The 24161-nt window shown below is 42.3% G+C and overlaps 1 long non-coding RNA gene across 2 annotated transcripts in view; it reads left to right on the forward strand.

The window, feature by feature from the left end:
- The window catches only part of LOC108887133 (uncharacterized), a 57166-nt gene that overhangs the window by 27943 nt on the left and 5062 nt on the right, over positions 1-24161 (forward strand). For both annotated transcript variants that reach the window (XR_001961550.1, XR_001961552.1), the window contains exon 3: positions 6885-6989. This is a non-coding gene — a long non-coding RNA (uncharacterized LOC108887133). The remainder of the gene's footprint in view (positions 1-6884; positions 6990-24161) is intronic.

Below are 24161 nucleotides of genomic sequence, written 5' to 3' on the forward strand. Positions count from 1 at the left end.
GTTATTTTACTTCTCTGGTGCCAGAATATGAAGTATTTTGTATTCAGAGTTTGACTTTAACAGAACAGGGCAAAACTAGTGTTAAAAAGGCCAAAGTAAAGCAGTGATTTGTGAAGCTAAGGGAAGGAATTCTAATGAAAGTTCTTTTTTTTCATTTCATGGACATATTCTAAAATGTATTCAGGTTCAGATATCAGAAGTATGGTGACTGAACACCTCTGTCCACATACTCTGGAGCACTTTTGATCTGTTTTTTTTCATGATTTGTTCCCTGTAGTTCCAGTGAAGTGATATTAGAGATATTTTTAGATACTATCGTGCTTTTAACTTGGCAGTAGCAGTTTTGGTGAAGGCACAGAGCCAGCTCCAGACAGAAATCAGTGGCTATCAATCACAAAAAATCACAAAAAATCCCTTCAGCCAGGTTCAATCATCTTTTAATATTCCCAGAGAAGTGAAAGCTGTTATAGCTGGGTTGGGTGTCCACATACTTTTGGTATGTGCTGTGCTGAAATGCATGCACAGAGTGATAGAAGTAGAGTACCTAGACCAGGATGCATATTAGAGGAATACAAGAATGACATTGATTAGACAAACATCCATTGATTTTCATATTAATTATTTGATGTAGTAGCTCTGTAATCTCATTTCTCCTCACATCAGTGAATCTGTGTTTATATGTAGAAATAAGAAGCCTTTGCCTGTTTGCGTCTTCGCGCTCACTCGTACTCGTATTCATGTTTTCCCGTGCGTGCTTGTGGGACGCGCATGCCTGCACACATGCCGCTGCATCTGTGTTGGTAATATGTGCATGTGCGCTCTGACAGAGTGGCAAGAGCACGGAAGGATTTCCCCAGCGTCCCAGGTGCCGGAGTGTGTGCTCAGTGAAGGGTGAGGACCATCTGCCGGGGCTGGGTGAAATCAGTGCAACATGCAGGTGCTGAGGTATTTACCCCAGCACGCAAGGTAAAAAAAAACAAAGCAGGAGGAGGGTGGGGGTGGGGGGGGTCACGACCCACAGAGAGCAGGGTGTTTGGCCTAGAAAATTCAGACCTCATGGTCAAGTGCAGCATGCATAATTTAAAGGTCTGTCACACTTTTTTTTTTTTCCCCCAGGTTGACCGTGAAATATAGAATGTAGAAACCAGCACCAATTAATCCAGTTCACACAATATGCTCATCTATAAATATACCCTCCCCTCAGAAACTGAGCAGTAGGGCTGTAAAAGTTGTACTGTGAGAGATACGGCTACAAATAACTGAAACACAACCACATATCTAAACCAGATAGTGTAAACTGTTGTCCATCCAAAATCCATCTTTTCAACTAATCTATTTGTTTTTGAAGACAAATGCTAATGTGATGTATTGTTTTTATGTTTTTTATAACACATTACAGGCTGTATGTATTATTCTTTTCTATAACTTTGGATCATTTTGAGGAACATAAAGAAGCGATCATTTTCAGTTCCCTATAGACCATCTGTTTCTCATATTGATGCAGAAGAACATATATAACATTACCGCTCACTCCTCTGGTTGTGATTGGATTCGCTCCCTTTCAGCCACAAAAGCATGAGTGAAGTTCAAGATGTGTCAGTTTTCCACCTCATCTCAAAGCTGGTGGATGAGGTTGAGGTCAGAGCATATAGTTTCTTTATGGAGCTGGCTTTGTGTGCTGGGGAGCTGTCTGAAGCAGGGCTTTTCCCAAACTGTTGCCACTATGTTGGAAGCATTGTATTGTCGTTTTAACATTAAAATTTTCCTTCATTTATCTTTCACTGTGTCCTTGAAAGAAGAGTGCAAGTAAATTATATTCAGGATTTCACCCAGTTGTGTTTGACATCCTGATTTTTTTGTTGTGAGTTTTGTTTTTTGTTACTTCCCCAGAAACAACTAACTTTTTCCTAATCTACATTTCCTATTTTGTGTTTGTTTTACTTCATTTTATACATTAATATGGGTTGAACCTAAACCCTATAAATCCAGCCACCAGATCCAGATCATTCATCAAATTGGAAGCCGCAGTATACATGTCTAGTCCAGCACAGAGCAACAGCACACTAACGGTATGCCATCAATATATATAACACATGCTCATAACATAAACCAATTAATTCTGCTTCCATTATTTATGATCTGCCTCAGTCATTGAGGACACTGGGATGTTGAAATACACACAGCTTAGAGCCCTCCAGTCTGACATACATAATTCTTTCTGATGAATTGTTGTACAGATGTTTGCATGTTCTGTCTGCAGACTGCAGCACACGCGCTCAACAAAACCAACCCTTTCACCATAATCCTGCATGCAGGGAGGGCGGGTGGATAAAATTAAACAGATATGCTTATCTAAACTATTTATTAAAGAACCATATCTGAGATATAATCCTAATATGTTATCAAGAGCCGGGGGGATTTTGGACGTACGTGCAGCGCAGAAATCCAGGTGTACGGGGTAGTAAGTCGGGGGATTAGCGGAAAGGTTATTGTAATTTTTTAAATAACACAAAAGCAGATTTCATTATTAAAAGGCTGAACGGACCATCTGGGAGGAGGAAAGTACTTTGGTTTCATCCACTGCGCTGTACTCTACTGTACCTCCACACACCAATTATTATTATTGTTTTTCATCAGCTCAGAGCAGCAGGGTCAGTTTAAATGAAAAGCATTTACAAAAGTATATCTGATCATGTACTTGACTTGTAGTATGAGGACAGCACAGTCTCTGTGAATAGATTAACAGACTGTACTAGTCCCAGTTATATCAGCATCATGTTATTCACCATGTACAATGGTTTTACAGTAGGAGCGGGCGGCTTAACCTGTGCAGGGCTCACCAGCACAAACACCAGGATATAGATTGTTGTATTGGTTTAACCTGGATTGTAGATGTCCCTATCCCATCAATGTGTGTAGCAGAGCAATTCACTGTATGTTAAGCGGTGCATCTGTTGACCTGAGGTGTCATCGAGGGGCAATAAAAACACACGAGACGAGAACAAAGATTAATACTGGACACTGCAGCAAAACCCAACATTTTTAAAGTTCAGAGCCACCTTAAGAGAGATCTTTGTTCATAGGAATAACTTTGGACTAATAAAATATACGTTGACTGGGGAAATGTCGTGGTTGAGGTTTAAAATAATGCTAATATTAGTTGCCAGTCTGTGACTAAAGGTAACCGCAGGTCTTCCACATGAATGTCAAACACGCTACACTCTCATCCACCACCTCAACCTCCACCTTCACTTTCCACCACTCTACATAAAGGGCACAGTACTTATACTGACACTGAACGTCGGCACTGGAAGTAAACCGCGAAGTGTCAGAATCGTCCAGTATCATAATAATATCATTCCTGGGCCGAAGCAAACAAAAGCAACAATAAAGGATGTTATAGATTAGAATGGGACATGTTTAGTCCTCCTGTAAAACAAATCCAAACCCAGTACGAAGCAGGGGGAAAAGTAAGGATAAGAAAGTGCTGACAGATACAGACTCACTGTGCTGCGCTGCTGTGCTCATATTCATCACCGGCTCCCTCAGCAGACTCGTGACACCAGCCACCTCGTTTTTGAACCGCACTTGCAGCTTTCTGTGACAGGTACGCCAGGCGGCATCAACATATCCAGCCACAACAGCCGCGACTCACGGCCCGCAGGTTCATCCGTTCTGACGGATATTTTCTGTTTGTTGCCCGAGGGATTACAGGCCCCGATGAAACAAAGGCACAAACATAATGTTTTGTGTTGGAGCTGCTTCTATCTCCTGTCTGCTGCAGAGGCACTGCAGTAGAAAAGGAGATTTTTATTTTTTTCCCTCCCCGTCTGTTTTTGCTGTGTTGTTTTTGTGTAAATCTTGATCAAAGTCATGTTTCTCCAGCAGACTGGACATTTTCTGCTTCTGGCTTCGTGGATAAACCTGACTTGTGAAACAGTTTCAAGCTTGTGGACGACTACTGAAGCAGTCAGTGTTTGTCCATCTGCTTTACAGTTTTGTGTCTTACAGCTCCTTGTGATTTGATTAAAAAAATAAAGCTGATTACAGACAGCTCACTGTAACTAAGTTGGATAAACTCAAAGCCCAAACTTAAGAAATTAACTTAAATGGCTTAAGTCAAATTATACTGAAGGTAAAGGTAAATAAATTGTACTTGCACTGGTAAAACATACAATTTACTGACATACAACAATGAACGCCAAGTTTCTTTTTAATCAGAGACTTCTTGGATTCTTGCTTCCATCCTGCTGCTGTGCTCACAAGATTTAAAACTCTGCTATATTGTGAAATACAGAGATTTACCTGGTGCTGATCAGAGTTGTGTGAACTTGTGAATGTGCCACGCTGCAGGTTTAAAGCAGAGATGTAGCATGATTTAAAAGCTGCAGGTACAAGATGCAGTGTTTGTGTAACAGTAGAGTCTGGCTCTAAGATTATTTTAGACAGTCCTCACATCTATTCATTTCTAATTTCAGTCATTCTTTTGTGCACAAAGACTTGTTAGATGCACATCAGGGGGTCATTGTGTTGGTCAAGGACAACTAGTCAGGACTCATTGCCTGCGGAGCCGATCAGGCCCGTGACCTTCTGCTTACAGGACGCTATCTTTAACCATCAGGCCCGACCTGCCACCTCACAATATGGTCAAATACCCCAGACTGCTCATTTCACCACGGCAGTGCAGACTGCTGGTATTTACAGCTGATGAGCACGCGCCGTAGGGGCCCGCACGTTGATATATGTGGAGAGTCACAGTCATGCTTTAGCTGGGGTAAATTCAGAGCCATCTCACAGTCGGGGCTCTCACAGCCACAGTATTGTTTAGAGTGAGAGGGAGGCTGGGGCAGAAGGTCAGGGGCTCCATACACAATACAATTAAGGAAGACACGCTGTGGCGTGACTGAATGCAAATCAAATATCACAGAGGACACTTCCAGTAAAGGGCTTAGTGAAGACTGAGAGGTACATTTTGTACCAAAGACAGAGGACGATCCTCACATGTATTGATCCGCCATAAACATACAAAGTTAATTCAGTTTACAGAGAAATTCTGCCTGGTCTTGAAAGGTGGTCGTTAAAAAGTAGTCCACTTCCATGTCGTCATTTACAATGGATTCAAGTTGTGAGCCATCAATGGATTTCTCTCAAACCAACCATCTAACCTAATCTACTTCTGCATTGTTCAAACTCTCAGTATAAACAGGATGTACTCAAATCAGGGAATTAAAAATACGTTAAAAACATTTAACAGGAACAATCTTGTCCCCCTGCATTATACTCAGCTGTGAGACAAGACACAAACTCCCTTATAAACATAGTCTCTCTACTTTCTTTATAGCTGTAAACACAGTCTTTTCCTAGACAACATTTTTTCTTTCTATCAATATGCAATAATAAAAATACAGAAATAAATGTAAAAAAAAGTCCAATTATTTCACTTTTTTATTCAAAAGCAGCGTGCTCTGAATAAGGATGAAAGGAGGGACATGTAAGAATTAACATCTTTGATTTGGGCAAATTAATTATTACAAGGCACAAAGAAAACTACAGTGAAACTACAAAGATTCAATGCCAAGGACACTGTTAGTAGTCTTTGTATCAGCCTCTGGCTCAGGTTCTTCATGCGCCTTTATCAGGGTTGAACAGTTTCACTTAACAGCACTAAAAGTGAATTCGTACTTCAGAAAATATCAGGGAGAGAGAGCGGGAGAGAGGAGCAGATCTTTTATGCAGCTTGGAAAACAGAATTAATTATCACCATAACAAATGTCTGCTGTCTTCATCTGTGGGTGTATGTGTTTATAAGTGTGTTCTTGTACTTGTACGCCTGTGAGAAGCAGTTTGAGTTTCAGGCGTTTGGTGCAGGGACAGTTTTACAAAATGAGGTTATTTCGAATCCACAGCTGAGACGCAGAACTTTTTTAATCCACGCGTCGTCGTATCGTCTGTCTCTGCGGTCGAATGTAGTGAAACAGCTGAAAACGTTCTCTGCTGTTGAGAAATGTTGATCAGGTTTGTCAGGTCGCACCTGTCCTGTTGACAGTGCCAATGCTGCCTAACTTCATATGTCACTAAATAATATGTGTGAATCAGTCTTTTGAGGATAGTTTCCCCTCACAAGCACTTTAGATCCTCCATCACCTTTGGATCAGAAATAGGATCTAATTTAAATTAAACTGAAGGTTAGTTTAGGATTACTGTTTGGGTTCATGTCTTAGATTATAACTAGGATTAGTTTCAGGGTAAATCAAATGTGTGTTTTGCATCTGCACAGTTTTTATCTTGCTAATACCAAGAACATTGGATGGTCATCAATTGAGATTAGAGAAGTTACAGACTCATAAAGTCTTAACGTCATTTGGCCGAGAGACATTACAGACTAAACGCTGGACCTGACCAAACACAAACGTCCTTCACAACTTGTGTGACGGACAGAAGCCTAATCTGCATCAGCAGCAAATGATTCGTATGTAAACACAGTTTTATGAATGAAAGTGAACCTCGTTATGTTTCGTGGTGAGGGTGGGCTCTGTCTTTTTGTTTCTAGTGTGCGGTTTAGCAGCAGACATAATGTGTTCAGAGGGTGACACTGCACCCACTGGTGGGATTAATTTGGTGTTAAGCACCTGGCCTGAGATGTTGTCATGAGGTGTCCCAGATTATGCATCGGTCGCCTTCCAGTATGTGAAGCAACATGGGGGAAAAAAACATCTGTCAGGTTGGATACTGTGAACAGCATAAAACTTCAGGAGAAAAACAAAACTGAAAAGGAAACTGTGAAGGTTGGAGGTAGAAATGTAACCAACAGGAAGTCGCCATAAGTCTGACTAATACAGATTTTTGTGTGTGTGTGTTTGGGCTCTCCTCCTTGCTCTTCACAGATCACTAGCAGTCCTCCAGCCCCAGCCCCTGTCCTGATGATGTAATTATTTCCCAGCGGCACCTGGGAGCCACGGCCGCCATTCGGAGGCATCGCTCACAGCCAAGTATGCAGATGTTTCTAATTGCTTTCCATTACCAAGAATAACAGCTGTTTATATCTATCAGCAAATAATTCACAAGAGTTCCAGACTGTTAGGATAACATATCCCACCTGGTCACCATCACCAGTTGTCAACAGCCGAGCGCCGCGCTTGCCAGGCCTCTTGTTTACCGAATCCCTCGATAAGCTCGGGCTTAGAGTCACCTTCAGCCATCTTGATTTGCACCTCCCAGGGTTCCTTGTGTTATCTTACAAGTCAATCTAACAGTAGCATCACAAAGAAGGAAGGGAACTTACATTTTGCTCTTGTTATGATACCATGCACTGTTCCATCAAAGGGACAGACGGTCACATCTTACCTTTGCAGAGCTTCATAAACCCCCTTTTTCTCATTGTTTTTTTGGCTTTATGGCACATTTATTGTATTGCTCAGAAATTTACAAGCTGTGTTATCTCATTTATGCTACTTTCACATCAGATTAAAGCAACAAAATGTGACCAGCTGAGCGACAGTGGCCTCTGCTGCTAATTAATTCTGTTGAGTACAGGTGGTTAAACAGTTTTCATGGACAGAAAACAAAGTCTATCAATCTCCACTCACTGAACTGAACAGTGTATATTACCCATCATCCCCTTCTCTTTCTGGAGCAGGAAGTGCTGTCACTGCAACAAACGCACCAAATTCTGTTTCTAATTCTTAATATTTTCAGAGATTCCTGGCTGAATATCAGCGCTGGCTTTTAATGACTTCTATGTCTTTTTATCTATTGTCTTTTTATCTATTTTTATCACTAGTGTTGACTAGTGTTAAATTTTAACTATTGAGAGAGTAGCTGCAACTCTGTCATAGTGTGAAGTATTTAACACTTTCAAAAGTGTTGTTTTAACTCTATGTAGTGTGGACCAATAACTTTCAAAGTGCTAGTTACAAGTTACAAGACTATCTCTGCATGAGTTACTAATTCGAAAGAAAGATTTTTAGGTTTTTTACTGCGTTGACAACGCAAATGCAAATGCAAATGCAAATGCCACGTCTATAGCTTTATGGAAAACAGACATCGTTCCATGTTTAAACGTGGACATCAAGCAGACGTTAGATGACCCAATCTGACCTCACCTTAAAAACATAAATCTAGTCGAGGCGAGCAGTGGGCTGCTGGTTCCACAACTTTGCCTCGTGTCTCATTTGTTATATCGAGTTGTTGAGTCGTACTGCTGGAGCGAGCAGACCCACCGTGTCCACAGAGCTGTTTTATCTCCAATGTGATGACTTAGTCGCATGGTGCTTTAAATATTATTGGCCTTGCAGCTCCTCTTACATTTCTTTTCATGGGGCATCAACCTTAATTTGGTCCAGCAGTGAAATCAGGGAAGCTCATCATTGTCCCTCCCTTTCACTTAACTGAAAGAACTTGAGATCTACGACGTCTCTCTTTATGCTTCCATCGGATTGTCAAATACAGATCTATGAAGCATCCACCTGTGAGTTTAACCTTTTATCTGTCGCAGTCAGCCTCCGTAACGAGTTGGAAATAACTGCCCATCACTATGTTTAGAAGTGTAAAAAAAAAAGTCAAACAACAGCTCGACTGAACATATTTTCTAACAGAATGTCACAGATGATTATATTAAAAGTAACATGCTGACTAGACTGAACACTGTGGCCTTCCCACAAATGAAGCCCTGTCTTTCAAGCACCGTTCCTGTTGTCCCCCTCTATCTGGCGGCGAGGCCCAGCCCAGCATTGTGTGTGTGCTCTGTCTGACACGCTGGCTGTTGGGAATGAGCCATCTGACGGGGAGTGACTGCCAACAAGAGCAGAATGTCATTATGAGTGGAGGCTGCTGCGGGCCTGCCACCATCATAGGGAATTCATCACCACAAGTGATGATGATAATGGACTTTGCTGCAAATGACTTTGGATGAGCAGTGTTTTTGGCAAGCGGAGCTGGGTCTGACTGGAATTTTTTTCTCCGTACCTCAGAAACCAAAGAAGGAGGCTTTCAGTGTCCCAGCTGGGCCGTGGGACGCCCTATGGTTGAAGAGCTGACGCTGTGTAAAGACACTGTGTGGTTGTGTACTGCTGGTTTGTTTCAGTCAGAAACCCCCTGATTAACTGTACTTGAATTTGTAAACGAGATATGTACATTAATGCAGCGTTCACTGACCTTAACCACATCATTTCCAACAACATCTCAAACACGGCTCTTTTTTTTTTTTTTACATTTTAGCAAATCACGTTCCATAATTGCCCATTTCCCTGATGTTAACTCCTCTGAGAGCCATGGGATTCAAAAATAATTGTCCAACTTTGCCAGTGCTCAGAGCAAAACTCATCAAGTGATCAATTTAACCGCCTGGTGTCGCCTCCACGGGAGAACGTAGCTATGGGGAGGTGAAAACTGTGACGACTCCATTATGATCTACAGGAAAAGGAGCTATAATAAGGCCGAGGCTCATTATGGAAAGTGACAAACAACAGTTAGTTGGGATCAGGGAGGTTTTATCACCATTCTTTGACAGAATCCCTTTCAGTGAGTATGAACTGCCTCATTAAAGCGGCACACTTGAAAGCTTGCACGAGTCGATGTGGGATCAAAACGCAGGTTGCCGTCACGAGAGGGGAGATTTCATGTGCAAATTAAATAGAAGGTAAAAAAAAGTGCAGTGATAGACTGTTGACCACATAATTATCAGTTTCAATCCCTTTTTCTCATAAATGCAACATTCTGTCATGCATATTCAAATATGTGCCCCGCTCTGCCATTTTAATTGGTTAAAGAGTTTCAACTGACAACAGAGGGGAGAGGATGGCGGCTCTTTTTGCCGACGCTCTGGCCTCGCCTGAGAGAGCCGTCAGTCTGTCTGTCGTGCAAAACATCTTTCAGGGTTTGTTTACCAGGCATGCAGTAGAGTGAATACTCTCTGGCTGCTAATGTGACAGTTGCACTCTGGCTTTCAGTTCAGTGGACATGTTGTTTTGGAGAGAAAGCAGGAGGATGGTACCCAACTTATCTGATTACCGATGATGTACATCACACATCCCCGACCGACTTCGCAGCAAGACAGCCAGGCGAGAAGGAAAGGATGTTGGGTATCAGTAAACAAGGCTTGACTGACGTGGCGGCAGACGATTTGTGAGGCTCAGCTGAAGATCCATGCCACATGCATGCTGCTGAATTGAAGGAGATCGGAGTAAGGGAAGACACACAGCAAGACACTGGGGGTCAAATTGGCAGTCGTACGACACCTGATGAACAGCTTCATATGCTGCTTCATGACACGTCTGACTGCTGACTGAACCCTTGCACTGATTCTAGTAAAAATCCCACTGATCAGGGCTGATTTTAATCATATAACATCTGTAATTATGTCTCCAGCTTCTCGTGTTGATGCATAACTACACTGTTTCTTAAAGCTCAGCTCTGTGTCGCACAGTGATATATTAGATAATCCTGCGTCTCAAATGTCAAGACTGGCTGAGACCCGTGACCTCAATCCTATCAAATGCCTCTGGGATGAACTGGACCACTGGCTAAGAGCCAGGCCTTACTGCCCAGTATCAGTGTTGGACCTGACTAATGCTCCTGTGGTTCTTGTGGGAACAAAACCCTGCAGCCAGGTTCAAATCTGCAGAAGACTTTAACAAAGAGACCACAATATGTTAGAGAGCTTGTCATTTAACTTCTCAAGGGTAGAAACTGTGGGACTAGGGACGAGGGACAATGTACATTTAATTAAAAACAGATCACAGTGCAAAGGGAATGTCCTTAGAAAACAGAGTAAATGAATGGAGCTGTAATGGTGGTTTAGGATGAAGAATCCCAGACTGAATCCAGTCCAGTTCAATCAAAGCTCTTACACAGCTCTCGTTCTGGTGCTATGAATATATTATAAACTGGATTTGGGGTAGAAGAAGTTACTCATTGTTATGTTGTTTTTTCCTCTACAAGGAAATTCCTCACAGCCGTCTGCGTTCCTACATCATCCGTAAAACCAAACGACATAAGCGCCGTAAGCCTCTGTGAAAGTGAAACCATATGGGGTGGTATATGAATCGTGTGGCCTATATTTTCAACATGCAATCAACAAGCCACCTGATGTTCAGGTAAATAGCTGCTTAAAACACATAAACGGTGTTTATCTGGGTTTCAGTCATGTGGCAGATGTATTTTCATACTAGTAAGCATATGGTCATCTCTCTACACCTCCTTTACTGTAATAATTTCATCCATGGGTAACTCATAATTCTTTCAGCATCATGTACTCTTTATTTTTGTTACGGCTAAATAATGCCACAGGGACCTGTGCTAACTGTAACCAGCCGTAATCTCAATTTGCAATGCATATGTTTCAGAAAAGAGCCCCACAGTTAGTACACAAAACCCCCCATGAGCGCAGCAGCAGCGACTGCTGTGGCAGAGGTCCATTAATATGCATAGCTTTGCTAAAAGCTCCAAAGTGACCTACATGACAAGGTTCAGTATACACTCCAACTGTGTGCTACACTTGTGGGACTTAGCCGCCCGTGTTACCTTAATTAGTGTCTTCCTGCCACGGACGGCTTTTTCCTGAAGAGGCTGTTGAACTTACGTGCACACTTGTACGCCGGGGTCACCGCAGGTCACCTAGGGTCACTCCAAATGCCTGTCCCTCGACAGCTTGGGCACCTCTCCACAGCCAACAAAATGGTCGCCATTAGTCTGTAGAGGACGACCGCTAACATCCCCATTAGATGCACTTTAAACTCCTGCAGTGTGTCCCAGCCTCTCGACGACGACTCCCCAGCTCTTCAAGGTAATCCCAGAGGCCCATCACCGGCAGGATGTATCAATTAACAGATTTGTTTGCTTTCCTCTCCTCCAGTCTCATTTGCATAGCAGCCGGCTAACGCACAGCTCAAGTTCATGAGCACTGTTGACACTGTGTTTTTGTTTTTTTCCTTTATCCACTACAACAGGCGGCAGAGGGGCCAAAAAACGGAAATTACCATACATATTACAACTCAGCTGCACTGTTGATCCAAGAGTATCTAACAGAAGTGGTTAGGAGCACAGAAAGTTACAAGATGTTAGCAACCACTCCAGGGCGAAGCATTGTTGACACTCGTTCCCGTTCGGTCTACGTCAAAGGGGAACTTAGCATTTCCAATGCTAAAGGACAGCTGTTGCTGGCAGGCCTCTTTCTCACTGGCGGAGGCACCACTGTTTAGGGCGGTAATCTGTCAGGGCGGTGGCATAGCCAATGTGCTCTACCCCTAGGTGGAAGCAGAGAAATGTGGCTCGGGGCTCTATGCATAGCAATGAGGCCAGACAGATGTAAAAATCCACTGCGGTTTTTACAGCCTCAGTGCTCTCTGTGTGTGTGTTTGCCTGGAATCCTCCCCATCAACCTTTCGAACACATCCATTCCCATGATGCTGTTACAAGGGCACATTCATGCTGTTTGAGTCGAAGCCTTCGGTGTGAGCCAGAGAACTTGTATATTCCCTGACATTACTGGTTAACATTTGTGGAAATGTGCGTCAATTCAGCAGCAGAGTGAAAACACGATGAAACCAGGCTTTAGTTTGTATTTCTTATTTAGTATTTCTTCAGAAAAATGCATTTAGAAGTGCTCAAGTTCCAAGCAAATGTCATTTATAATATCAAATTTAACACACAAGGATGTTTGGAAGGCCTGGTCATATCCAGTCACTCACAAGTGTGTGAAAAGCTGACACGATTCCGGGTAACAGCTTGGTTTTATACAGACGTGACATGAATTTAATTTACTGTAAAAGAAGCGACAAACAGCTGCAGAGTTGGACTTTACAGTTTATTATTATTACTGCTACTACTATCACCAAATGTACTACTATTAATACATTTTATACTATTATGCTAAAGCCTTGCTGTTTCTCTGAGAGGGGAATTTTGATTTATCAGCTGACATATTAATACTGATTTTTATTCTATAACATGAGAATATATTTCACAAAGTGACTGATTGAAACTTATGATACTTTAAATCATGAAGGTAAATGAAATCTTTGGTGAGCAGAAGTAAACATAACGTTAATGTGTTGCTGTTCTTCAGGTAGTTGGAAAATAAACATTAGCAAATGTAAGATTACATTACCTCCCATCCAAAAACAGTGATTATTTATGGCTCTTAAAAACACAGTGGCCTTTTACAGTGGAGGGTGATTAGCAGGGGATCTGCTGTAACATTCATTTGTTCATTTATGATAGAGACACACACACACATGCACAGAAACATACACACACCGACACTCCCAAAGATAATTATCTGTACCACTTGCATACTGTTTTTCCGATTAGGTGTCAGAGTTCAGTCGCTGATAATGATTGTCAGCGCACATCATTTCCTCGCTGTACAATTTGCGGTTTGTCGGGAATCGGCACGCTCGGGCCCTATAGATTTAGAAATGCCAATCAGAGTGAACGAGCAGGGAAACAGGAACCAAATGTAAACACTCAGAGTATTTTTGACACCGCACATAAGGACGTGAGGCAAATTAGCCAGGAAACGACGCCGTAAATATGGAGCCTATCCCACTGCTTAATTTAGCTAAATATGCTAAGGTCTTCTTAATTATAACCACAGCAATTTCCATCACTGCTGCTGCTGGTTTAACTGTTGCATCCAGCAAATCACTAAATTGCACAACTTTTCTTATTCCACACAAGCCTGCAACTATACTGATTTCTATAATTAACATGTATGTTTTACTAATCAGACAGAATGTCTTGGACGAGAACAAACAGAAGGCCTCGTAAAGTCTTTTCTCTCATCCTCCCTCTGTCTTTGTCTTATCATCGTGTGAATACATGATGAGTTGTTGTCATTGGTCCTTTATAATTTGTACTGATTAGTGCATGTTGTGCTCTTTACTGTTCACACACACTAGTTATCATCGCTTCAGCTCCAGTTGGATGCATATTTCTGTATAATCTGTGAAGCTGACTGAAGAGCACAGATCTATCTATTTGTAATGAATCAGTCTAAGCTCAGAGGTTGACCAGCTTTCAACCACCTCTCACAGGGCAGATAAAACTAATAAATGGACCTTTGAGCTTACGTTATTTATCAGAAAGAATATTTCCAAATATTCACATCCACAAAGACCATTTGTTTCTTTTGCTCGTTCATTTTAACTAATATGAACTAATATGATTCATAATTTTAACTCCATCATTTTATACAGATGAAAACAAGCCTGTGGAAACTCTTTTGTCGCTCTTCTCATCATGTGCAGCGAGTTGGGACTTAAAAGCAGTTTTCATCATGTGGTTTCATAACATGAGTATATTTCAACCTCTGTTGTTTTGCTTTCTTTTAAACTGAAGCAATGTTGTTTCATCCTAATTACTGGTGTCATATTATGATTTTCCTTCCCTCTAAATCCTGGCAGTGGAAGAAAAATAAGTACAAAAAGTGATAATATACTACTGGTTTGTTTGGCCAAGTATTATTAGTATTATAGACTTGAAATCCAAGATGTTCTTCAAGTTTGTTTTCCTTTGCAGCTTCTATACAGAAAAGACTAAAAAGTCATTTACAGTTCAGGTGGAACGACAGATTACGCAGCTTGTTCGTTCATGTAGCTGCTGTTTACTTGTTGACTGCGAACAAAAGCAAAATCCGGAAATGTGAAAATAACTGTAGGTGAGACTGCACCCGAACAAAAGCACTTCATTTGACTCATCAGAACATCAGAGGCCCACAGCGTCAGATGAAGATGGACCACATCAGTTAGTGACAGTGTGACTCATGGAGGCATGTAAAGCAGCCTCTCAGCCAAATGCTAATGATTAATGAGGCACATGGGTAAACCTAGCTGCAGATTCCTTCCTCTCCCATGTGCACTTGTCATCTGTAATAAAGTTTGCTCTTTCAGCTTGAAAACTTTAAGAAAACATGTAGTGTGACATGATCCCCTCTGTGTGAGGTCACGTTTTAGATCTGCGAACTAACAAGCAGGCGTTGGTAACTGTTAAATGTGCTCTGGGCTTTGAGAAAACCGCTTGTAAAGTCAGTATTGGGGTTCTGCAGTAAATCCTTCAGGGCTTTATTTGTTTGAAGAACCTTAAGGTTCACATCGAGTCCCTCTGGATCTTGGCTGAATCCCCAGTGAACTCCTAGTTTTTATGGTGTAAGTCACGTGGTATGTTTTCAAGCCTCTTATCAACACTTCAGATTAGCAGGCCTGCAGTTCACACATTTCAGTTCTTGGCCTGTTAGGATCCTCAGAAACATGGTCCTTTGGACATGGTCACACTGCCAACAGATGGTGAGAGCATCTTTAGGCTTAGCGGATGGAGACAGACAGCAGATAACTAAGTGCTTTGGTTAAAGAGACCCCTTCCTCCATCAACTCCTCAAGAAGGTGACACAAAATGTATGTTCCCCTGAGGCATAATTAACGTCTGTTTTTAAACTTATGTGACCACTCGGGGATGTCACGGAGACGACGCTCTCATCAGTAACTGAGGAAATCTGAGACATACGAAGACAGACTTCGTGACAAAGTCAACATGAGGTTTAGCTCGAACTGTTAAGGATGATGATGATGAAGAAGAGGATGCTTTATGATGTTCAAGTTGTGGATTAGAAAACTTTTGGTTGTATCTATAATGCAGCACAACACACACAGACACCATATTTCTTACAGGTTACACAAATATAGTCAACATTTTGGCAAAAACAATGATGTTTATACATAATTTACAACAGAAAACTTGTTCTTTATCAGCATTAGGAAACATTTTGACAATAATATTCATACAAAATATCTGCAAAATGATCACTATCAACATCCACGTGTGGTAACAAAGCATCGTTGAGTTTTTATGGTTAAATGTAAAACACTCAAAGCATTTAGTTCTACTAAAAAATTGTGATTTTTGTCAAATATGGAGGAAGTTGATGCTGTAAGTGAAAAGGACAAACAGTAATAGCAGGGTTTGTTCCTCTGGACAGGAAACATTTCAACACTAAAACATGAAAACATGGGTCGTACAACGAATGACAACAGCAGGAAAATGTAGAAAGTCTGCTCTCTTTGTGTTAAAGAGCACATTCAGATCATAAACTCTTTGCAGCTGAACAGTGCTTGTGTGTAAGAGAAGCTGGTTGAAGACGAGTGTCTCCTTTAGTCGTAGCGACTCACAATATGTCTAATGAGGCATCAGGATGAAGTAGTTTGTTGTCTCGCGTAACCAGATGGATGTAGGCCGTGATTAAAACCAATTAACTCTCCCCCAGATCTAAATAACTTTTCTGTCATTAATGCACATATTTTACACCTCATTAGAGGCACGGTGATTGGAGGTAGAGAAAAAAAAAAAGAAAGAAGAAGGAGGAAGTCATTTGCATTTTAGATTCACAATATGCTTAGGATGGGAAAACAGGACATGCATGCAGGGAGGAGAGAGAAAGAGATGATGGAAAGTGGCTTAAAACACTCCAGGCCACATCTGTGTGTGCTGAACGAGCTTCAGGAGGTGACACATGACTTCTTCTAATTAACTGTAAGGTTTCTTCTTCTTTTCTTTTTTTTTCTGGTTGTTGTTGTTGTAATGTGTATGGCAGTCGCAATCAGTCCTCCCCCCACCTCCACCTTCACCTCCCCCTCCTGCGCTGAAATGTGCATCGTGGGGTGAAACGGGCAAGATGTTAACTAATTTTATTTTTAATCTTCCCTTTTGCCGCCGAGCGTGTCGTTCGGGCATCGCGTCTTCTGAAATTTCCTCGCCTCTTTCATGGAAACATATTGGGGCAGAATTCGCCAGCTGTCGGCTTCCTCTCCCTTCTGCTGCCATTATCCTCAGGCCCCACCCCGCCTTATGGCCGGCCAGTGTGCCAGGAACAGGGCCCATCCAAAATCAAAAGGTGGCTCTTTTCAATCCAGGCCATCGTCACACGTCACCAAACCATAACCCCACCTCCCTCCCACCCCTCACCCATCACCCCTCACCCCCTTCCCTTCCACCCGTGCGTACAACCTCAACGCTTCAGAAACACGCGATCCATGTTTGCTGCCACGGTGCATATCATACACAAGGCCAGGCTTTCGCACTCTAACTCATGATAGTTCCTCTCATGTGACCATATGCCAGAAACCCCCACCCCGGCCCCCCTGCCCCGACCTCCCCTCCTCCTCCTCCCCCTCCTACTACTATACCATACAGGATGCATACAAGATGTAGAGGAAGGACTCTAAAGTAAACACCCTGCAGCCTGCGTCTCCTCCTCCTCGAGTATTTTCAGTCTCATTCACACAAACCAGGTCAGTGAGCAGTTTTACTGAAAGGGGAAATTCACATATATCTACAGCAACATTAGCTTGCACGAAAAGATACATAAACACAAGATACATAACATCATAATCAATAAATAAATGGATAAAGAGTATATATGTCATATGGAAATATGTCCTGGGGACTTGTTTTATGGAAAATAATAACATTGAAAGTCAAAATAAGATGGAGGTGTTCATATCAGACAAACAAACACCGAAACAAAAGTAAACATCCCTAATTCTGTCATTTATCATCAGGAGTTTCTCCCTGTTTTTTTTCCCCAGGAAGACTTTTATACTGTCAATCAAGGATTAATTTACTTCATGAGAAACTGTCGAATTATTCAACCATTATTTACAACCATACAGGAACCTCCCAGAACAACTGGTACAACTACCAACATTTTAAATGCGACTCCACAAGATTGTCGACGTAGTTTTGTTGCTAATTGTTCGTCGCTGTGGTGTTTCTGCTCAGCACTCTCCTGGAACTTTCTTTGTCAATAGTTTTAATTTTTGCTCAATATATGACATTTTTTTGTATATTTTTGCTTGATGTTATTAATCACTGCATTATTTTCTTCAGGGTGGCACTTATTGTCATAATTAATCTGTCAATCTGAAGTAAATTTGACAAAAATAATGACATTCTGGTCATTAAATATTGATTAAAATGCCTTATTTTCTGAAAAACAGCCGAAACACCTTGTTATGAAATGTAAAGTCAAGAGGCTTAATCACTCACTGCACCTCATATCCACTGATTTTCTGTTGATCAACAAATCTAATAATCATCTTCACCACGAGTCTGAAGTTTCTGTTGGCCTTTATAAGTCACTTATTAAGTCATTATCAGTTAGTGGTATCACTGCTGCAGTGGACTGTCGTTAATATCTCCCCCACATTAAGTGAGTCTGTCTCCTGTGAAGCTTGTCCAGTGGATTATGTAAGGCTGAGTTACTTCCTCTGCCCTCAGGCTCTGCGTCATATGCTGCTTTAGGACCTGGGGGACCGAGGGGCCCGTCCCCGTTGTTCTCTAATGGAATCTGGCTTCCATAGAGACTTCAGAGACTGTCTGTGTGCAGTGTTATCGCTTGTCACAATCGGGCCTTGTCTTGGATCTAAAAAGCCTTGTCAGAACGATATGAGGAGAGTGTGATTCGTCTGAGTGGGACAGTGGTTGTCAAAATGGGGGATTGGGCACTTCCAGGGGTCCCTGTGGTGACTCCTTAGGGTCCCCAGGAAACAGAGGAGGAGTGTGCCTCACCAGAAATGATCCGACTAAGAGAAAGTATGAACTACACTTAGAACTGGGGGTTTCTGTTTGGTGTTTAATGTGGTTTGTTTCCAGGTTCTTGTTGTCCATTTGCTACTAAACCAGACTCTGTTTTCTACTAAATGAAGAGGAATTGGAACATAAGGCATCTGCCTCCTAAATATGTTAATTATTGAGTCATACAGATACTTTTTTTTAATCTACAGTTGTTTCCAGAGAGTTTTTGCATCGACTTTTGCACCATTTTTGAAATGGAACAGGAAACTCTGTCCTGACTTTTGATATCATCGGCTTCCTGTATTTCCCAGAACGACTCTCTTCGCAACACATTTCCTGCTCTGTAGCTGCAATGCATGCTGGTCTGTTTTCTGATCCTGAACACTAGTCCAAACTTTTTCTTTCTCGTTGCGCTGAAACGTTGTATTGCTATGTCCGTATCACAGTCGTACAAACTTAAGCTGTTGAACCAGCACGTTTAAAGAGTCGTACCGAACATGGCTGCCGTTTCAGTCAGAGGTCAGTTATTTGGTGAGTTTCTGCAGCTCCTCTCTCTCTCTCACTCAAGGCCAGCTATCTGGTGTGGTTGGAACAAGGGAACATGGCTGGCATTTCCTCATTAGGATATTCGTTAGCCTCATTTTGGCGCTGTCACAGCCAATCTCTGTTACATCTCTCCACCCAGACCTCCATCGTTTCAGAGAGGGAGAAAGACGAGGGGTAAGAGAATCCATCTGAATATCTCAATAAATACTCTCCTCTATTCAAGGGCTCGGGGCTCATTAGTAGAAGCAGTAAGAGGAGGCTCAGGTGGTTTGAGTAGATGGAGACACTGTGAAGACATTTTAGATACAAAAAACAATGTGTATAGACATAATCAACATAAATAAAGTCTTTACAGCATTTAAAGACATTAGAAGCATTGATTTTGTTTTTGTCTCTTTGTCCTTGTCACTCAATGTGAAAGTGATGGTAGCAGGCTGAATATATAATTTAAGAATTTACTAAATGTTATAATTATACATGTGTATATTTTTAGATTATTGAAGTCCACCTGGAATGTCCACATTTATAGGTCTCTTGCAGCATCTGTATGTCTCAGAATTTAGTGGGTAAAATCTGGTGCGACTGTACACTTTGACAAATCTAACATATTTAGGGTGACGTTATTCATTTTAGGGCTGTGTCTGGGTCAGTCAAGTGTGTGTGTTTGTGTATGTGTCACAAAACAAATGCTATGCTCAGGCCCCTTTATATATTTATTATTTTTGCTAGTGTGCTGGCGTTAATTCGCTCTAACAAAAGCGCTCATTAGTTCTAATAAATCCTGTGACTTTGCCTTGTTCCACTGGAGCCTGACCTTTCTCCGTGCACTGCCCGTAAAATCTCCTGCTAGGATTTTCCTGTTTGATGCCTCCGTTAATTGGGAATGATTTGAGCTTTTTCTTCTGCTTTTGTCGCCGGTCGAAGTCAGCATGGAGCTAATGGCAAATGTCACTGTGAATTGGCGGCTACATTAGCTGGGAGAGCGCGTAATTTTTTTTATTTTTTCCCCTTCTCCCTTCCCAGACGATGTACGTACATCACTAAAACGGACCTTCGGAAGGCCAGCCTCCTCATTAATGGGAGGCTGCTTTGAAAGCAAGCAAGCGACGCAACAGTTGTGGGCATCATGTGGACGCATCAGAAACGACGCGATTATTTCAACCTTACTAGCTCTTGTCATTAGCCTGTGCCCTCCACATCTTAAACGCCGCTAATGAACAACAGCGATTTGCGGTGCAGAAAATTTGCCTGGCAAAAGATTAGAAAGCAACAGGACGATCAGATCTAATTATGCTTGTACACGTCAAACAGCATGGCATTTGGCTGAAAGGTCAAGAGAAATCCCCCAGCCTTAATCTGCCGAACCTGTGCCTCCTAGCCCTCTTGGTTAGCAGCTAATGGCGGCCAGCGAGAAATGAAACTGAAACTTAACCCCCGCAAGACAGAAGCAAAACTTTTCTCTGTAGGAAAAAGGTAGCAGCTATTATTTGGCCTCGTGACAAATGCACTGTGATCGTCAGCGGTTGATTTATTTTAGGGGCAGTGATGTGTGGAGAGCTGCTCTTTGTCAGTCTAATCAAGTGTGTAGTACACCAGCATTTATAATTATTTGAATTAGAAAAAAACACACACACATGAGATGTGTAGCGTTAGTGCTAATTCCCACTTATTCGGGGGAAACTTGTCCTCCAGACTTCTAACTTTATTTGTCAGCTCAGCCTAATAATGTGCTTATGTCCTTATCTGTATACTCAGTTCTTTCCTCAAATTGTATTTTGTTAACAAACATGAAAAATAGCAGGCATCAGATTGCAGCCATTCATTCATGCACGCACACACACATGCAAACACACCCTTGAGACTTTGTCCTCTCAGCTGATATTACATTCCATCCCAGCGGATCTATTTGGAGATTGAGGATAGGGACGGGCCATTTTCAAAATGCTGTATTCACCCATCATGTGCTAAAAACATAGTCTGTCATAAAACTGATTATATTTTTTGCTGTTAATGTGCATTGTGGGGGAAAAAAAGGATGGCAGGCAGAGGAGATGGAGGGGCTGGGGCGGGGGGGTGATAGGGAGAACCTTGATTAAAGTAAGATGCATGCGCCTCTATGAATCAGAATATATAAATCAAGAGTCAATGTAGCAGTGTGGATCTCGGCAGGCGGTGAGTAAACAGCCCATTAGATTTTACTGAGCATCATCATGCTCCAAAGTCTCTCTTCTCTCTCTTTTTGTAAAAGCTTTCTTTTCTGGGCCTCTTGATTCCTTAATGCTTCACCAAACTGACTTTCTGCTTGACTTCTATAAATATGTAGCACTAAATATGTTGCGTTATACATCCTTGAGTTTCCTCAGGGAGGGGAAAAATGTGTTTGTCGGCATGGTAAATAACTGCAGTCTGACAGACTGTGTCGTGACTGAGCTCCCCTCTGTGTTGGGTGTCTCTTTGGCGCTTTGTCTCCTCTAACATGATTCACCAGAGCAATAACGGGGCACTTAGGCGCGCTCCGGTTTCTGCTTTTGCCCACATCATCATCATCATCATCACGCGTGGACTTTGTCGTACTCGCTGCACATTGGGCACTAGGGCAGCAAAGGTCGGTTTGAGCCGCAGCAGCAGCTGGACGATAGCAGATGCACTTCTCCGAAAAGAGAAGCAAGCGTAAGACACGGGACAGAAATATGGGGGAATGGGGCGAGAGCGCTACGCCACGTCAGGGCCCAGTTCATCTCTGCTGCTTGTCTTGTCTCGTCGACCGTATGTGTCGTCCTCCCTGCTTCTTACAGGCAGCAGCTGAGCCAGTCGCAGTGGGGTCTGTGCACTCGCCACTCCACTCAGCCTGGCGTCTGCCGGCTCGGGGGCTGACATTTCCAGAGGTGCTAAGTCACTCAGCATCTCGTTACTCCCTCTGACAAGTCAGGCTGCATCATAGCGAGCGCCAGCAGACTTGAGCCGAGGCCAGGAGGAGAGGCCTCTTTCACACAAGTCACTGATCTTCCCTGCTGGAGGTGCCGAGATCTCAAGGTGTTTACAGAAGATCGGGCGAGGTGTCAATCACGCTTTTGGCCCCGGCACGCTACCCCTGGTGCCAGTCAGGTGTGAGGAGTGGTGCGAGGTCGAGGCGGGGGATTGGTTGATGGAGGAGAAGGGCATCGCAGTGACAGCTCCGCGGTGTCAGCGGTCAGATTGCCCAAAACCAAACTTCATGGCTGATTTTCTTGGGTGCAGTGGTCGAGAGTGACACAAGTTCCCCACCCGGAGGTAAAAATAGAAGCTTGATTCACTTGTCATTTTGCACCGAGTGCAGTCGCAACACACCATGAAGGAGTCCGGGATCATCTGCTCATTCGGCCTGTCAGCCGGAGAGTTATTGGAGGGTTTAGAGAAAAGGTCACTCCACTGCTGAACTGACTGTTCACTCTTTCAGTGAAGGAGAGATAGGAGTCCCAGTCATTACGGTGTCCTGCTACTGTACTACTGCTGCAGTTTCCACTAATGTCACAATTACTTTGAAAACTCCTTTTTACAGACATCAGACATTAATCTGAGTCAGTTATAGTTTTGTTGCTACGTTACTACTCAGTGCATTCAAGCTCATGTAAAACACCAAATGAAATTCCTCCAGTTTTTTAAAGATTTACAAACTTGTTAACTTTATTCTTCGCAGCCTTTTGCTGCGTTCGAGACTCAAACCAGGCGATATGATCCACTTTCCTGTTCTGAAACAACCGGTTGAGCAAAGTAACACAACAGATGTAATTTGATGGCTCCATTTTTAATTCCTTTGAAGTCACTCAGACAACGAGGGGAGGCAGAGAACCACCTTTCTATTATGCATGTGTTGCCATTACCCGGTGAAGAGCTCGGCCTGACAAGGTGGCGTATCCCATCATGAATTAATCACCCTGTGCTATTCATCAGAGGTGACTTTGAAATTTTGAACGTCGCCAGTTTTAAATCAGCCAGACTGATTTTTCTTTCGGGGGCATAATTTATTCAACTTGAGGTTTACTCAATGCGTTATCGACCATGCCTTGGTGCCTAATTGCCAATATGTACTTCTGAAAGATTCAATACTCTGCACAAAGATTAACAAGAGAAAAATGGTTAAAAGAAGACAAATGAAATGTTCATTTTTATTCTCCCCTGAATTTATGGAGTGGATTCTGAGTGTGTTCTGATAATGGCAGCGGCCATTTCAGATTACTTTACACCAGTTCGTTCTTTTTACTGAAAACTATCTCTACACAGGACAAGCAAGGCCCGGCTGATAAGCCTCGCTCTTAAATTAATCTATTGGAAAAGAGGAATATTTGGCTATCAGCTCTAATTGTAACATGTTCCGCAGGGCTGATAGTGGTGCATGTGGTGTGGACTACTAATTAAGACAGTGGAGAAAAAAGACAGCACAATTAAAAGAAGTGCAATGAGAAAAGGAAGGAGGTGTAAAAAGTAAAATGACAGTTAGTGATGAAGGTGCACAGAACTACAGGAAATTCTAGGTGCTACGCTACAAACATTATTCCAGGAAAGAAGTCTGACTTTGCTTTAGCCAAGTAAATCTTGTTCCTTCTTTTTATCATTGCACCATCTCTTATACAAAACTGGCTCACTTGTATTCATGCTAATGTTAGCCCGCTAAAGCATTCATGTTAATGTGTGTGTGCAGAGCTTACTACCTAACGAGGCTGCAATCACGCAGCATATTAAAGCAGTAGCATGCACTCCTGTTACTATGCTGTATATATATACATGCTAAAGAGTTAGCATGAAGCCTGAGGCTGTGGTCAGAATGAATGTGTTGATGTTAAACTTGGACAGAGGTCCATTTTCACTATCACTATTCACACTCAACATGGAGTCTACTAAACTGTTAGCATGGGGTCTACAATATACCATATTGGGTGTGTGCACAAACGCATAAAAACATTGACTGTTGACACTCTTGTTGGTGGGTACAGTTGCTTGTGATTATAAATTTTGGGTATTGAAATTTGCGTCACAGGTCGTCACAGCTATAGAGATTTTATAAACCGCCCTTA

This window comes from Lates calcarifer, linkage group LG13 (assembly GCF_001640805.2).
Source record: "Lates calcarifer isolate ASB-BC8 linkage group LG13, TLL_Latcal_v3, whole genome shotgun sequence".
Lineage (NCBI taxonomy): Eukaryota > Metazoa > Chordata > Actinopteri > Centropomidae > Lates > Lates calcarifer.